General features: G+C 40.3%; 1 long non-coding RNA gene across 1 annotated transcript; it reads right to left on the bottom strand.

Moving 5' to 3' along the window:
* Positions 1-617: 617 nt before the first annotated feature.
* On the bottom strand, positions 618-8,268 carry LOC311011232. Its single transcript, XR_014596877.1, has 4 exons — positions 8,076-8,268; positions 4,362-4,460; positions 1,338-1,388; positions 618-1,177 (listed from the first exon to the last, which is right to left on the bottom strand). It is a non-coding gene; the product is annotated as an uncharacterized lncRNA (long non-coding RNA).
* Between the last annotated feature and the right edge of the window lie 6,828 nt (positions 8,269-15,096).

Here is a 15,096-nt window from a genome sequence, read left to right as displayed (position 1 = left end):
CAGGAAGACCACGCTCATTACCCAAGCTGCTCCGCTTTACCAAGCGCACAAAAGCCCCGCTTTCACCTTGTAATTTGAGACAGACAGGCTCATCAGGGCAGGAGGTAATGGCGAGATATGGAAGTGCCGCCGCCACTATCGGCAGATAGTCGCGTCTTGATTACACAGGCGGATTCAGAGTGCACGCTTGGCAGAGTGGCGATGTTCATGGCGACGTAGGCACATTAGTTTCCCCCCATAGTGTACCACAGGGGATTTGGTACATAGTTGTCACAATGGCAAACAGAGTTCTTGATAGATTAGATGCATAGCGCTCTGCCATAACTCTGTCACAGTGGTGCTTTTGGAACATAAATTGAATGCACACTGGTACCCAGAGGACAACGAACAGGAAAAACAACCTTAATATCAACAAGGATTCAGTCATTTATGTAATCAGAGAGGAAATAACAAGATCTCATCTGTTGGCAAAGGAAATGGTCCAGCTCATAAAAAGATGAAAAAAAGATCCTGTAGATATGTAGGGTAAAATCATTATTTTAAATGAAATAAGAATAATGCTGGTAGCTTGTTTTTGCCCTGCTGACAGTGTGGGTGCGGATTTCCCTTTCAAATAAAGACACAACAGGAAGTGCACTTCACAGAAAACCTTTGTTTATTTCTGGTCTGGTCAGTAATAGTGACACAAAGTTAGCCGTCTTTCCAGGAGAACCTGGAGTTGGACACTAGTTTACACCACTAATGTGACAGTTGAGTAACGATACACTCGGATGTGAAATGACTTTCCTCTCCTGAATGTCAAACACCAGTTTAAGACAGGAGATCATTGCATGAGTGATTGAAGTGAGGTTTGCCGTGAAAACTGGGTTCAAATAAATACATTTTCTCGCTGGTGACACAAAGACACGGCGCTGTAGGCAGCCAATCTTTGGTGACATCCCTATTTTGCTGTAATAAAAGAAAAGTTCTGTAAAAGTTTAACACAATCAATAGGATTGGTTTCAAGCCTGTCTGAAATGTGGGATTTGTTCTGCCTTCATATAGTAAAGAAAATCTAACGCCGCCTCTATGGATCAGCTGGTTGACTGCAGAGAGACCTGATGTGGTTCAAAGAAGATAGACGACACTCTGGGGGGTTTCCACTTTTACAATGGGGATATTTCTCCAGAGAAGCATCCTGGGAAAAGGTAAGTTAGTTCGACACCTTGTTGGCCACAATGAGCTGTAAACAACCACATTCAGAAACACCAGTATCATTTAAAATAATCATATTTAGTATGTAGATAATTGACGTATCTGCTGCACTCAGTGCTCTTTTTAAAATGACAAAGACTCACCAGCTGTCTTGCCATGGACCTGAGGACGCCTTCCACATTGGCAACCCACAACTGTGTGGAAACGAGAGAGAGAGAGTTGGTGAAGTATTTTGAGATGATGCAAATGTCGCAAAATGAAATTGGATCAAGCGCCTTTTGATCACAGCAGACTCGCCTCCGAGCAAACCGAGTAGTTTCATATCTATTGAGCAAGCTATAGGAAGTGTTCAGCCTTACTGCACTTCTAGCAGGCAGGTTGGTGATGTGTAGTTGCCACGGACAGTCATTGAACTCTGTAGACGGAAGATGCATTTTCTTTCTTTTTGGATGGATGTTTGGAGGAACCCTTAAATATAATGAATGGAAAAGCCCTAAAACCTGTTTTCTCTGCTTCTTACCATAAGTGATGATTTTCAGCAAAAGAAGAAAAGTTTTGGTTTCTTTATGATTTCTGCATTTGTTTTAGTCTTTCTCGTGTTTTTTAAGTGGCTGGGGCAATGTTGGAAATAAGTGATGTCACGCTTTTCTTGGGACCAATTTCCATATCAGATAACACACATTTCTGTTTCTGTTTCTGTTTCTTTCATCTTTTTTGGTCACATTTCTTAGAATAAATATGAAATTACACGGGGAAAAAAACCTTGGTCTTAAAAACATCTTGGTTAACAATCACGTACATTGATTCCATTTGTATTTCTATTAAACCTCTTGAGACCATCTGAAAAGCTGTCATTTGAAACTGGGGCAGGCGCTTTCAAAAAATGCTTGGCAGTTGATTGGATGAACCATCTGTTTATCAAATTCTTGCCAAAACCAGTCCGGAGTAGAGCGAAAACCTGTTAACCATTGAGAAAAGCCTTCAGTGACGTTTTGCTCGCTGATTGGTCCGTGCTCTAGCTTGCCTGACACAAACGCATTACCAGTACCATCCGTGCCATCTTATGGTTGTCAGGAAGCTAAAAATCATGTCACTGTAGGTCGTGATTTCATCTAAATACTTAACTGTTTTGGCTTTGTTAACACACATTCCCATTCAAAGAAAATCATAACTAATTGGTCAATTTTACCAGCTAATGCCCGTATTTAAGGACAGTGCCTTTAGGGTGAGTGCAGTACCACAATTCATCCACCAGATGGAAATGGATCATATTTTCCCATGGGAGGACTTCAAACGTGACCATGCCATGCAAATGACGGCAGGAATCGAAAGTTCGATTAGTCGTTTTTTATGGTTTTGTGTAATTCTTTGTGGATAAACAATTACGTAAACAAACTGATTAACTGACAATCATATAACTGGTAGTCGACTATTCATTTCTTTGGTCGAGAATCGCTAAGTACGTGCAGTAATTTGCAGTTGGCAGGGTTGTGGTTCAAGCCCCCAGAAGTCGTTTGTTTGTCATTGAGTGCTGTCAGTCAGGCATTAGGGTGGAAATGTGTAAGTTTATTTTGGTTATTTATTTTCCAGATGAATGAAAAACTCACACACAGCTCAAAGCTGGTCTGGGCCGAAAGGCAGATTTGCCCTTCTTTCTGTTATATTTACTGTGAGCACAGCATGGTGTACGGGTGCTTCGTAATGACCGTTATGTAGCGTGTCTGAGTTAATGACTTCATTAAAAAGCTAATTAATACTTTAATTAGTACAGACTCTTATGTCAGTTTAACAACAAAACTTAACTGTATCATCAAGCATCATGGAGATGCAGTGACTGATCTTGTGTTTGTACGAAGGACTCACAAGTCACAAATGATTTTTTGTCAAACATACACACACCTACAGTAAAAGAGCTACTACAGAAGAGCTGCAGCACAGTTTAGAGATAATTACAGGTGCACTGAGTTCAGTCGGCTCACAATTAAATGTACAAGAGCTGTAAGAAACTAGAACACAAGAGAGTGGAATTGGTTGAGCAGACGATGGTCTTACTCTGTGGCTTTGTCTCTTCTCTATGCTCCAGTTGTGCACGTCCCCCCACTGCTCTGGCAAACATGCGTCCGTCGCCCGACCGTTTCCCCTCCGAGCCGTCATTTCCCCTCCAAACGCCGTGTCACAGACTGGAGCGCCGGGTCAGTGACACGGTTCCCACACAGTGTCCTACAATGTAACTTGAGTCCAGAAACGGATCCCCTCCACACTATACCTTACCGCAAGTGAGGTATAGGGTGTCAGACTAGATGGTGTTTCCACAATATGGCCCCATTATCGGTCAAATAAACGCTGATAAACACACACATATCTAAATGCTAGATCTCCTTTCACTGCACTGTTTCTGATGAATGGAAAATGTGTCAGCTGGCATTTTGTTATAGACATTAGAGAATACCGGTGTGAAGGGCACAGGCTTTGGATATGTGTGGCAGTCAGAATATGTTGAAAGTGCACCTATTGAGTGTGATCTCCCTGCTGGAGGCTGCCTAATTAACTGTGGTGAGACAAAACGCAGTCATGTTTTCGACTTAATGTGGTTTTCAGTGTTACATAAGATGGATGTTCCTCAATTACGCTGTTGTTATCAGTGTGTGGACTGGTATTTTATAAAAACGGAAACACTTTACAATGCTGTCCGAGCCCAATCCTAGTCCTTTTATTGACTAAAGAAAAACTCAATAGCAGTTGATTTACATAATAGACTGGTAGTGTAAAGACATTTTATCCACCCGTTGTGTAATATTATCGTTTTAACTGTATAGAATAATCACATCATATGGCCCAGTGTGAAATATCCAATGAAATAATAATAAGAATGACAATAGACCTTTATACAATCTAAGTTTCTGTCACTAGAAGACAAAGACGGAAGACAGCTTCCCATATTTTACATTCTTACACATACAAACTCCTTGGAAAAGAGGGAAAACCCAAATGTTAAGATGTTGAATTTAGTTTAATTCATATGCAGTAATTCAGACTGCTTGTAGTGTCAGGAAATTAATCCTGCTCACAAAGACTAAAAATTAGCCCCGGGCCGACTGTGAATCGCGGCTTGACACAAAAACAATAATTTGCTGACACAAGAAAACAGCGTATTTATCATTGTTTACCTGAGGCGGATTGCCTGGTGACACACTGAGCGTCACTTCTCCGAGTCTTTGCCGCCCCCCACACAGGGCGCCTCATTCTCCCCCGAGTCTTTTGGAAAGCTGAGAGGAGGAAGAGATGGAGGTCAGAGTGGGCCGAACCGTGTGTTTCATCCATCGACTAAGATTACAATGAATGACATGCAGGAGAGAATGATGAGCATCACAGGGACGATGGCGGGGTAACTGTAACCACTGCATGTCAGGGACAGATAGAGAGTTGTATTATACCTCACACCGTTGCAGGCAAAGAGACAGAACAGACAACTGACCAAACACTTCTGAGTCTCATTTTTATTTATCTCTTCAACAAAGCCTTTTCATGACTTGAATAGAAATGCGGTGGGAAAGTGTTCCTGTTTCGAGGCACTGTATTCTGCACCATCACTCTCTCCGGGTCACAGTCATGTTATTCCTGCAGTTTGTAAAGCGGTGCGGCGCGTTGGCACAATTACTCAGTGAGCACACACAAAACCAATTGGATTCCCTGATGTGTTTCCACCCCATTAAGAAGAGAAAACAAAAGTTATTTTTCAGTAAACATTTTCCAAATAGCGTTGCTATAATTAATGTTTTTTATATATATGTTTTTTTCTACTTCCTAAGCAACCTGTTGCAAATAAATTACTTGCAATAATATGACACTTAAAGGAATACTTCATTTTTTAATAGTCATGCATCATTCCCTAATTTCCCCCAGAGACGGGAGATCTCCTTATTTGTATTCTGAAAATGAGCCTCCGATGATGCAAAATGATATTTGTGTCATCAGAGGCTGCTTTGGTTAGAGGGGGTGAGACTACAACACTTCTTCCTCATGTTTTCAACCCGCCTATAGGGGGCAAGACCCACTGAGACTACAGACCTATTACAGATCAGTGGTGGGACTTACTTGCAGAAACTAAAAGTAACATACGCCCTCTTGCTTGGAAGCTTGCACCTGCGGAGCTGTGCATTGTGGGAGTTGTTGTCTTCCATCCACATGTGCCAAAAAGTCACTGTCACTGTCTGGCCTTTCTCGGTCAAGAAAGCACCAAATTCAAAATTTATTTCGAATCATTTCGACTACATATATGACCCACTTTCAATACATATTCATGTTTCTACCGGTGAAGTATTCCTTTAACAAAGTTAACATCTGATTTTATTTCTAATCAATGTTACATTATTGGTTAGTAATTAGATCCTGGCTGATAACTTTTAATTTGTGTTAGTCGATATGTGACAAAATTGCAGCAAAAAATATCGAAAAAATGTTGTAGGAATAGCCATAAAAATGTCATGCTCCCAAGAGGATGTATCCTCAGGACTTTGATGACTGAGGAGATTCCCATCATCCTCAGTTGTTCTTGGTGCTAATTAGCAAATTTTAGCATGCTTAAACACTAAGATAGTCAACATGATAAACATTATACCTGCTAAAGATCACATCGTGTTGCATTGTCATTACGAGCATGTTAGCACTCAAAAGTTAGCATTTAGTGCACAGCACCACCCTATGTCATAGAGGAGCTAGCATGGCTGTAGAATAAAAAGTAAGTAAAGTATGTGAAAAGATGTGATACAGTATGTCTAGATGGCATATTTCTGAGCATATATTGAGTTGTAAATAAATGTTATTGTTAGAAGAAGGTATTGTTAGTTGAGTGCTTTAATAATTAATTTAAAGACAACAGATAATTCACAACAATCATTAATACATATTTGTGATAAAAACGTTTAAAAAGTCTTCAACAAATATCAGTCTTTGCCTTTTATTAGTTCCGTAATGCTGCATTAATGATTCAACCTTTCAGCAACTGAAAATATCTATAATTATTTTTTATCTTTTCACTGATTATTATTGAATGTACCGGTGTAATTAAGTAAATAATATATGATAATTGGATCTGTGGCATTTCACAAGGAAACCTGTGTTCCTGAGGAAAGAACATGCAGTTTGTTCAATCACCTAGCTATTTTAAGTTATCAAAGTCTTGTGTTAAAGATCTCCTGGAAGGTCATATTTAATATTTAAGGCGTAGGTTGGCTCATTATTCGATCTTGGCATTTTCAATCAGTACCAGTTTCTAGTTGGCTCAGAATAGCATCCAGTTCCCGGAGATTCCCTTCAGTAACAAAACAGCCAATCTGAGGCTGACTACCGAAAACAAAAGCATTTCACGGTATTCAGCTCGTTTCCCAGCACACGGTTACCTTGAAATCCATTTAAGCCCAAAACCATGGTGTTATTCACACCCCATAATTGCTTTGTTCGTCAGAAGATGTTGAATGTCGTAATGCGCTAGAGCAGATCCGAGGGTAGACCCTGCCTGGGGGGGTTGAGCACCTGAAGGCAAGAAGGGCTCTTGGAAAATGACTCATGTAGTGATCTCTACTTCTTACATTAGACATGGACCTCCAACTGAGGCGCCGCACCTCATTACACGTAATTGTGTGGAGAGATCAATATCTGGCAACCTGATGATGACATCTAAAACAATTTATTCTCCAACATTAATACGATCCCAGCATGCCCAGAGCACTGGAGGAAAGCTAAACACTGCTTGCTGTATTTAAAGAGAAAGGAGACATATAGCTTACAACTTGAACCTCCAGTTACTGAGTGCACATGACTGTAGAAGCACAGAGAGGCTGTATGTGAAATAGGTTTGTTTTATATACTTCGTTGGGCCTGGTTTCCAAGAATTTAGTCACACCTGAAATTTTGATGGTACAGGATTAAACGAGATTAATTCCAACCACGTATTATGTTCAACCCAATTATCATATGCACACAGCACTGGCCTGAGGGTGCTCATTAATGCTGTAATGGATCATAAAATGGCCAAAACATGAAGATAATTGTGTGTGTTTTGGATGAAACCAGCTATTCTTGATGCATTTCCATATTTTTTGTTTATATATATATATATATATATATATATATATATATATATATATATATTTATAAATAAAATGACAAATGCTCTGTTGCAAATGTTTACTACAAAAAAAAGAAAGAAAAGAAAAAAGAATAAGTGTTCATACTTGAGGTGACTAGATGGGCTGAGAAGTGGACAACAGACCAACAAAAGGTGGTGATAATAACCAGGGACATATAATAATGTTATATTTTTCTGACTAAATTAGACTGGAAAATAAGTATATAAATTCAATTAATTTTCCTCCACAATTGCATACATTGCAAGACAACACAATGTAGTACGATGGAACATACAGAAAATACATTGAACATTTAGATGAATAAAGATGAGATATTCTGTGATTTATTTTAAAATACTCAATATTTTTCCGTTTGGTTAGTGTAGTTCTGCTCGGGGAATTTGGGCTTGTATTTCTAAAATTCTGGCCCGGCTAGTTCCTGTCTTCAATAGCAATCATGGATTTTCATCATAATAAAGTAGAAGCATTAATTACTGCATCTGCAAGTTTCCACTGTGAATATTTCCACCGTTGGTGGAGGCACCCATAGAAAAATACGAAAGTTACGCTTTTATTGGTTTAATGTGTTTAAAACGGCTTTTGAAGAATGTCCTGTATTTTCTGTTATAGTGTTAACTTAGACACTGACTACTGATTATGACACCGAATTAACTTTCATTATGGAATTGCCAAAAAATGGGCCAAGACCCTTCTTTGCTCAGATAAATCTTTTCAAAAACAGAAACAACTTACGTCTTCTTGTCACGGCTGATGAAATGCTGGCGCAGTACCAGAGCCAGAGTGGAGAGAAACATGATGGTGGTGCACATGGTCCCTAGAGCCCGCTGCCCTGCCGCCAAAAAGACAGCAGGGTCAACATGAACCATCCATAGTGAATCCACTCACCACGGACGAGCAGACCTTTTTGTCTCTCCCTCTCACTGCCTGGATCAGGAACGAAGGGGGATTAGTCAGTCCCAGATTAGAAAAGATGACTTGGCACATTATTGAAGCACTGCTGCACATCAAAGCTCTGTTGTGATGTGTGTGCACTTATTGTGTAACTGCAAAATCTCCAAGGAAAGGCTACTTGATACGTTTGCCTCTTTTTCTGCCTTTTCCAACATTTTCCTGGTGTAACATTTCCTGTCATACCTGGCATTCCCTCACCGGCCAGCAGTCACCTGATCATCACCTGTCCTACATCCCCTGAATCACACATCTAGTGTTATATAAACCAGTCCAACTGCAGCTCCTATTTACTACTCAGCCTTATCTTCATGTCCATATTAGTAGTTATAACAATTACCAGTCCAGCGTTTGAGTAGTAAACATCCAAGTCTAAATATAAGTGTGATTTATATTGGAAAATTGTGTTTGTTGTTTAACAACTCTTTAACTGCACCAAAGCTAGGTGCTCTTTGAGGCTGTGCTTTGAGCTAAATGCTAACGTCAGCATGCTACCATGCTCACAATGACAATGCTAACAGGACGATGTTGAGCAGGTGTAATGTTCATCATGTTCACAAGTTTAGTTTAGTATGTTAGCATGCTAACATTTGCAAATCGGCACCAAACACAAAGTACAGCTGAGGCTGATGGAAACGTGGTCAGTTTTGTAGGTATTTGGTCACAAACTAAAGTGCTGGACAAATTGTGATTTTGACCTGATGGTGGCGCTAGTTGACTCTCGAGAACACCAACGTGACCATAGTTGATCCAGAGGGGGTTTTTCATCGTTTGCTTCACAATGTGTGCTTCATTTGGTAGCAATCTATCCAACGGTTGCTTCGACATTTCATTCTAAACCACATGCTTACCTCAAGGTGGCGCTACAGGGCGTATCTCAAGATTACCAGGTCTTAGGATTCATTGTCGGGGGACCATGAATGTCTCTACTCATCTGTCTTGTTGAAATATTTCACCAAATAAGTGAAAACCATGACCTCATGGTTGCGGTGAGAAAATGTCATTTGTTTTTACGATCTGCTCGCTGACGTAGTGTTCCTGTGTTGCAAATCTGTGAATAATTGAGGATGACCTGCATTTTTCGCCACATTGAAACCTGTCTCCCGCTCGTATACGAGTGAATGATGACCACTGTTAAGGGGCGCAACAACAACCTGGCAACGTAATGAGGATGGCTCCGAGACACAGAATGGCTCTACAAAATGGACACAAATCAAATCCTGAGCCTCCCCATTTTCTGTCTCATTAAGCTGATGTTATATTTCTTGCAGACAGCAAGATGTGGATATTCTCAAGCCGGCGATGAAATTCCCAGCAGCGGCGTCTGTGACTCCGCTGTCACCGCTCTGTCATAAAACCTCTGGTGCAGGGATGGCAGACAGATGGAAGTTCACACAAGTGGCTGACAGGAATGTCAAGTTGCAGCGTTGTGGCTGTGCATCTCATCTGCAGCTTCGAGACGAGCCCATGCTGCCTAATTGGAAAATTCTCCAGGCCTCCTCTCAAGCTTTGTGTTGATGGAGAGCTGCACAGCCTCAGCAAAGCTTAAAGGTCAGGGGGATTAAGTGTCACAGAGCTGTTATTTGTGTTGAACTGCATGTGCTGGTTGGCTTAGCCATGCTCTGGGCTTGTTTGACTGAAAGAATTAGAGGATTTATTAGGGCAAATTTACAAATATTTACAATGATTAGCTACCGGGTCTCTACATTTCAGGAATTGTAATCAAATTGTTCAACATATGGATACTAGTGAACTGCTTTTAAATGATGTCGACTTTGTAGTTCCATTGGATGGGTTGACTTGAATGTTGGAAACAGACATTCATGTTCCCCTCAGGGTCGGCTCTAACATCTATGGTGATCCTCTTGAGTTTTCATCCAGCACCATTATCAGATAAAAGTTACAATTTGTCCAAAACTTTTGGATTATGATTTGATAACTGCAAAATTTGTATCACAGTTGTACTTTGTGTTGAGGACTAATTCGTAAATGTATGTAAGATGCTGAACATGGTTAACATTATACCTGCTGAGCATTAGCATTGGCACTGTTAGCAGACTGATGTTGGTGTTTAGCTCAAAGCAACCCTGTGCCTATATACACTCCCACAGTACCACAGTACAGCTGTGGACTAGACTGGTGTCAAGCCCCTAATGCTTTTATTTGTACACCCATACATATAATCTAAATTACATTTATTAATGGGACTTTATGGTGAATCATAATGCTAGTTAACAGTGACCCTGTGTAGGTGAACACTGGTGTACAAGGCCTAAACCAGACCAGCATTTGCTGCCATGCTGCTTTATGTTTTTGAAGATGTTTCTTCTCATCCAAGAGGCTTCTTCAGTTCTAACCTCCTCACCTGAGGAAGTGACCCCCTCCCCACTAGTCCAGATATATCTCCCTGACATTTTTAGCTTCTGAGGAATGGTTCCTGGTGTGCTTCTCAAACTTCATCCATTATTAGCCTTTGTGTGTTCTCAAAGTAGCGTTTGTCCAGGTGTGTTGATGAGCCCATGTTGCCAGCACTCTCAGGAAATGACAGTATCTGGCAGTGGGAAAATGTGTCGCCATGGTGACAAGTCGGTGTCCTGTCGACCACGCTTCTGCACTCTTTGGAGAATGACTCTATTTTCAGACTCTCCTGGTGTTTACCAGCATTACCTATTCCTGTTCACGCCAGGCAGCAAGGCACGGTAAAAGTGATTATCTGAATATTATAACGACACCCAACAATTACACAGTAACACAGTAAAAAAGTTGTGTAAATAAAATTACTCCGAAATACATCATGTATAAATTCAGAAAAAAAACGCTTCATATATATACAGTATATAGTTTAGGTAGAACAAAGTTGTCTTTGACGGTAAGATGTGTGCTTTGCATAAATTACTGAATGGAATTGAAAAATGACTATCTTCCTCCCTGCATGAACCTCCCGCTGGAGATAGTCTCGCCTGGAGCGTCAAGCAGCAAACGGGAAACCATTAATCATTGATTAGGAACATTTACATATCATTCCTTTTAATTATCTCTTGTTCCTGAAACAGTGGGACTGCCAAGCAGAGTATCTGCACTGACTTCCTGCAGGCAGGAGATAGGAGCTATGTTGGCTGATCTGGGTCAAGTTCATCTTCACATTTAAAAACCAGGATTAGATTCCAAAGACAGAAAATAACACATGCCGATTCGTCCTCAAAGAGCAAAATCATTTTAACAAATATAATGCATAGAAAAATAATCCATTCTCCTTAGTTTTGGCTGCCAGAGTCCTCAGTAACACAGCAAAGTGGAACGAGTCCCACCGGTTCTCAGATCTTTGCTCTGCCTTCGTGTGTCAAACAACTGCCTTTTAAAATACCGCTGGTTTACAAAGCTCTGAATGGACCGAATTACATTGTCGAAGCGCTGCTACGTTATGAACCATCCAGACCTCCCAAGGAGAAGCAGCATACCTTTTTAGAGCACCACAGATCTGCAACATTCTCACTTCTTTTTAGTACAACAGTGTTGTTCAGTGGCTCATGCTGTGTCCCATAATAATAGAATATGTACCCAATGTTTAAAAAAGCCTACAGTATAAATTATTTGTATGTTGTTCCCAGATTATTACCAACATATTTCCTAATTTCACACCTTGTTCAGTTGAACCTCCATGTACGGGCATCAGTACAGACCGTTGACAAAATTACATTTTAAATTGGGAAGAAAAAATGACTGTATATTGCAGGCCATGATCCAAAGCGTCATCTAAACCTTTCTGTTTGTCTTCTTTGAATGAAAACTTTTTCTTACAGTCAAAACAAACAAACAGTATCAAGTCAACAAAACGTTGGACTTTTACTCGGGAGTCTGCTGTTCATCTTAACCATGAACCTGATCATGGTCCCCAGACGCCTAACACTTTGACGCTGTTTCCACAAATATGCCCAAAATTAGTTTAATCCTTGTTTTGAAAAATTGAAGAGTAAGATTAGACAGAAACAGATACAATACTTGAATTGTTGAGTACCTGATTTTAGCCTGGTCTCTGTTGGTGATGGAAGAGGTGACTTTAAGCCTACTAAGCCTCGCTGCAAGATGAACATGTGAGTGAAATGTAGAAATTAAAAATATTTTATTCCAGGTGATGTAACCTGCATGTAACATTTCATGGTGAGAGTGGTGGACTAGCAGCCAACTGCCTTTGAATAGACTTATTTATGTAACTTGTGTTCTGATCATTTCACCAGTGATGTTTCTGATTCATTTTAGCCCGAACGTTGACATAATGTCACTTGTAAGCAGTGAAAACTTCACGTAACAAGACGCTTCAGTTGGACCTTCTATCTGTAAATCAAATTATCATGGATTCTGAAAAAAAAATGTCAGACACAAATGTACAAGTATATTTTTTTTTATTGATGGTCATGATTCATTTTCACCAGGTCAGCGAAGGTACGAGTCTGTGGCAGGCTGTGCAAACATGCTCAAAACACTACAAAGCCACTGCACTCGCTCCCACCCACGACGCAGTACACAATGACATATTCATATAGAGTATTCAAATACATAGAATGCTTCTCATCGATATATATTTAGAAAAATATAAAGTCCTAACTTTTCAACTGACAGAAAACGTTTCACAACAAAAACCACACAGCTCCACATATGCAGTGATGCCCTTGTTTGAGAATGAATGGGTGAAAAGAATTAATTAATTTAGTTTAGTTTTCATCTTATAATAATAAAATATATATGTTGGATTATGTGCTGTTGTAGTGCGTTTGGCATGAGGGGACATGTCCAACTCACCAATTAAATGCAAGACCGTGTGTGTGTGTGTGTATGTGTCTGTCTGTGTATGTGTGTGTGTGTGTGTGTGTCGGTGTGGTGATGGAGAAGGCGAATGAGCGTAATTGGGATGTGTCCACACATAATTGTACGTGTGTGTTTATGGTGTGAGGAGAAACGTGCTGCATATAGACGAAGATGGTCACGAAACCTGCAGCTGAGCAAGAGCACATTTCCATCACGCGTGTGTTTGCAGACAAGTTTCACACCACTCAGTGTTGAATAAACACGACGTCGGGGAAACTCTGCTTAACTTAAATACTCCTGAACCTCAAGCTGCTTGAGGTGCGACCTCAGAGAGACGCTGACGTCAGAAGTGGGGCAAAGAATAGGGCTGGCGTGTATTTTGAAACGGATGGTTTATGACCGACAACAGCTTTACTGCCTCCAGAGCTAATTTGAGTCAAAGTGGAAATAGTTTACGTTGAGGTTTGTTTGACTCCTGTGTGTATTCTTTGCCCATTTATTGGCTTACGAACCTCCAGTTCAACTCGAAAAGAAACTTGTTTTATGGGAGCTCTGAGTAAACTGGCTGGTTTCCACAGAGACCGAAGCCAAGAGTGTCTGAGGATGCAATTATTGTTTTAATCCTGTTGTCATGATCCCAAATTAAATGAACCTGTTTAGCCCGGGTTAATTATCTCCTTATCTTAAGGAAACAAAACTGTTAACATCAAGATAACATGTCAACTTGAGATAATGTGTTCATGACTTCCATACACACATGTGGATTTAACTAAAATGGCATTTCAGGAGAGATACGGGAGCTCAAACTGGAACTGCTTCTCCAATTTTCACCCAAATGGTGCCTAAAAACAAAGGTAAATGTGCATATTTTGGGCCTCCTATAAAATACAACTCCCATACAACTAAACTGTACTCTCAATAATCTTTCCTTACCTCACTAACCTCAAATCTGCTTCGTAGTGCAGAACCCAAGCTTGATGTGTCAAGTTTATTTGCAAGCCTGTTTCCACTGCACTCACATTTCCTTTGTATTAATAGACCCACTTTTCCATCTCAGCCAAGTGTAAAAATCTTTATTTTTAATTTTGAAAGTTCTTTTATCTGCAAACTGAAATTGGGCATAAAAGCAGGTGGATAGAAATCTATTGTGAAAAGAGTAAAAATAATGACACTTCAATACAATTCGACTTGCTTCTTTATAATAAAAAAAAGAAGAATTTTCATTCATTTTTCCCAGCTTCCACAGGGCAGCATGATGGGAAAAGTTTGGAAAGTACTGGCCGAATGCAAGACATAATATGTAACTAATACCTTCAGGAAGTCACTTAAAACGTTGTGTAAATATTTGAAGTGAATGAAAGGCATTTCTATAAAGCACCGTTGTGAACGGCTGACATGGTGTTGTCGGTTAAAAACCATCTGTCCGCTTATAATTGTTTTTGTTCGCAGTGACGCAGTCCTTACAGAGGTAATAGGAAGTTCCACTAGATGAATGTCCAAATGAGGAGTAGAGGAGACTCATTACTTCCTCATTAATGCCAGACACCGATGCCATGGTGGCGGAGGGGGTCATATGGGAGATACAGGACGTCACTAGCGCAGATGCAAACTGAATATTGGATCAAATGTCCATCCTAAACAGATTTGCCATGTATGTTTGGGAATTGACCAGAGAGAGAGAGAGAGACTCGCAGATGTGGACAGCGAGGAGGAGTGCAGTCCAGACACTCTGATCACTGAGGTTATGTCAGGTAAAGAAAGTTAGTTTGACATGTTTGAGGAGGGGCGGATGACCGAGTACGACGTCCGCATATGAGCATAGAGACAAAGTGTGAGGCTTCATTCCCATGGTCAAATATGAAGAAAGCATCCATTGTGTTAGAGCAAAGGCAGTACAATTGTGCACAATGCGTTTCATGCATTTGAAAATAATGTAATGTATTCGATGGGTCGGACTGATGGCACTTCTTAAGCGGACCTGTTTTCCGTAGACCTCCGGAGT

The sequence above is a fragment of the Eutrigla gurnardus genome (genome assembly GCF_963514095.1).
Source record: "Eutrigla gurnardus genome assembly, chromosome: 3".
NCBI lineage: Eukaryota > Metazoa > Chordata > Actinopteri > Perciformes > Triglidae > Eutrigla > Eutrigla gurnardus.
Note: the sequence above shows the minus strand (reverse complement) of the source record. Positions and strands in the feature narration are given on the sequence as shown.